This window comes from Podarcis bocagei (genome assembly GCF_964188305.1).
Source record: "Podarcis bocagei genome assembly, chromosome: 7".
Classification (NCBI taxonomy): Eukaryota; Metazoa; Chordata; class Lepidosauria; order Squamata; family Lacertidae; genus Podarcis; species Podarcis bocagei.
The window spans coordinates 60,388,357-60,391,912 of NC_138132.1; positions in this window are offsets into that span (position 1 = coordinate 60,388,357).

The following is a 3,556-nucleotide window of genomic DNA, read 5'->3' on the forward strand; positions in this document are numbered from 1 at the left end:
GGGGAGTCCAGAGGCAGGAGGGAGGGCTGGCATCCCAATTTTGTATGTTTTTAGATGTTAGTAGATGTTGTAAAAAAAAAAAAAGAGTTTGCTTTTGTAGCCCAACTCGCCAAGGGACTCTGAGTTCCCTAAGTCCATGTCAGAGGAGAATGGATGGAGCCAGGGACCAGTAGAAGGAAAGCAAGGAGTATATTTAATTTCCTGTTGCAACAGAGTTCACCTCCCACCTCTGCAAGGAGGTGAGGACCCAGAACAAAGGTGTGCAAGAACTTTAAAGAAACTTTAGAAACTACCCAGCCTCTTAGCCAAAGACCACCCAAAAAACATCATACCCAGCACAGAATGAGGCAGTCTGAAGCAGAAATTTGAGAGCTTGGGTTGTCTCCTGTCTGATAAGATACCTATTAATGGTCATTGATTGCACTGATTGCATCAATCTGGGCCAGTCTTTTGAGATGGTAAATATCTTAGTTCTTGAATTCAGGTCACAGGCCTACCCTATTCATACACAAAATATATCCTTAAGACAGGATTTGTAGGATTTGCAAGTGAAAAGAACTAGTGAGAAAAGTTTCTCCAAGATATTCCCTTCTGCAGAGGAAATATTTTGCTTGGCGAGTTCCCGCCCCCCACCAGGATAAATAAAGACACGAGACACCATAGTTTAAGGTTAAATGGGCGAATTAGGCCACAACTGGAGTTGCAATTGGCTGGCTGGGGGGGCAGACGCGGCCGGGATTCCCCTGCTCTCGCGGAGGGGGGCAGAAACCAGCCCCCGCTCACGTGGGGGGTGGGTGTGAAGCCCGCAACCCCACCTCCTGGGCAGGCCAGAAGTGGCTTAATCATTAGGAGAGCCAATGTGCCTTTTGGGATTGTTCCATGTGCTAAAATAAAGTGCAATTTTCTGAGGGAGTATTTCCTAAATTCTGAAGGGTGAAGGATTTATAACAGAAAAGTTTATAACAATGTGATGCTTGGAATTAATACACCGCAGAAAAATACATGCGCTTATAATGTCCCTAATTTGAGAAAGTAGTTATTCTCCAGAACACAAACTGTGTGTCTAAATCCCTAAATGTGTGGTTTCTGATTCTTACTGTGCTACAGTCTCTGATTGCTTCCACATGGGTGTGTATTTTGGGTCAACAGCATCCACACATGGTCAATGGCATCAAAATGCCAGCTCATTTCCCACCTGCTTAATCTGAATTTCTCCTTTCTAGGAAAAATACAATAATTTAACAAAAACCTGTTGCCAGTGACTCATTGGTGATATCTGAATGGCCCATTCACTATCTTAAGCTCCCGTCAGGAATCACCCTCACACTAAAAAGCATGTTATTTCCCACACTATACATTTAAAGCATGCTCAAAGCACATTTACAGCATATGACTCCCCCCCCCCCAATCCTGGGGCCTGTGGTTTCCCACTCACAGAGCTACCATTTCCAACACCCTTAACAAACTACCGTCCCCATGATTCTTTTTGGGCAAGGGAGGGGAACCATGTGCTTTAAACATGAATTGAGTATGTTTTTAACGTATTGTATAGCGTGGCTCTGTTTTACTTCTAAAAGTTGCACTGGCTTCATTCAACCAGCTGATGGCACCAATAACCTCAAGATATCCAACAAGGGAAAGTGTGTAGGGTTTTGTTTTTAAAGGCAGATGCACGTGGACTTTAAAACAATCAAGAAATAAGAGTCGTGCCATTTACCTGCTTATTTACAAACAATTGTGCATTGCTGAGGAAGCAAGAGATTGTGTATACTAGTGGTTCCCCCCCCCCAAAAAAAAAACCACACGTTTGGACCACCATGGTTGCATAAGCTCATCCCCAGTGCACCTTACCCCACCCTATAAAAAGCACTACTCGGAATAGCAGTTTGCACAACTCACTAAGGAAGATAATAACACAATAAAATTGAAAACAGTAACAATTCATTAATTATCGGATTCAAAATCCAATTAAAACTAGTCAGTTCAATTAAGTCAACAAAGCTGATGAACTTGATCCAGTGAAACCAGCTTTTCAAAGTCTGGTAGTTATATGCACCTCCATTCCCCCCTCCCGCCGCCCCCTTGCCTCTTAGGGCCTCCCCCCCCCCCAGATTACCCCCCTGCCAGGGGCAGCAGTACCATTGGTGTATGCCATTGGGAACCATTGTTGTATGCCAATACAGTAGAACCTCGGGTTGCGAACGTGATCCGTGCAGGAGGCACATTCGCAACCCGCAGTGCTGCGTCTGCGCATGATGCGATTCAGCGCTTCTGCGCATGCACAAAGCATGATTGCCTGTCTATTCATTTCCTGGCTCAGTCCAAAGTGCTGGTGCTTACTTTTACAACAGGAAATTAGTGGCTGAGGAACTGCAGCATTGGGCTGAAACACAGCCCTTCAGGTCTCTCTACTTAGCCCTCACTCTTTCTCCCCAAGATGCCACTTTTTCTTCGCAGGCTGCGCTCTCACCAACTGTGGTTTGCCCCCATCTTGAATGTTTTTACCTGGATGCAAGGTGCCTTGAAATTCTGATGTTTCTTGCTTGCCTGGATGGAAGATACAGAGGGGTGCGTCAACTAGCCTACTGTACAAAGCTGACGTTTACAACAATGGCTCCATATCAATGATAATAATAATAAATCAAAAGAATACCTTGGGGGAAGGGTGGATAATGAATAATAATAATAAAAAAATGGGCCTTTTCTGCAGTGGCTCCATTTGTGGAATGCTCTTCCCGGGTAGGTTCGGCGGGCGCCTTCATTACACACCTTTAGGTGCCAGGCAAAAACGTTACTCTTTAAGCATGCCTTGGGCTGATTGATATCCAGTTTAAAATGTGTTAAGCAGGAGTTCTTGGGTTGTTCTTGTTTTTATTATGTATTTTGTGGTTTTATGTTGTGGTTTTATGTTGTAACCGCCCCCAACCAGCAGGTGGTATTCAAATTTAATAAATAGTAGTAGGAAGACAGGAGTGCCTGGCGTGCTCTGGTCCATGGGGTCACGAAGAGTCGGACACCACGAAACAACAAAGTAGGGATAGAAATAGATAGATAGATAGATAAAAATAACAAAGTAAATATATGGAAAATGGTGAACAGGGCTGGGGAAGAAATAGCTGTAGCATATTAGATTACTTTAAACTTAATCACCGCCACCATTCTCATCCACCCAAATAATACCGCCTACTTACTGTATTTTTGGTTTTTACTGTATTTTTGGTTTTTATGGAAGCCGCCCAGAGTGGCTGGGGAGGCCCAGCCAGATGGGCGGGGTATAAATAATAAATTATTATTATTATTATTACTTCAAACAGGGCGCCAGATTGCGGCTCTCCCAAGAGTCACTTCGCCCACACCCAAAATGGCGGCCGGAGGCATCGCGTATGGGCAGAGCGACGGAGCCCCGCTGCACCCAGCCAGCCCTTAGCCATCACAGAGGAGTAACTGAGAAACACGCACCGCCGCCTCCTTCCCCCCTCCCCCCCCGCGCGCCACAGCTCTGTGTGTCGCGCCGGCGCCTCATGGTGACGTCGCCGTTGCATAGCGATGAGGCATT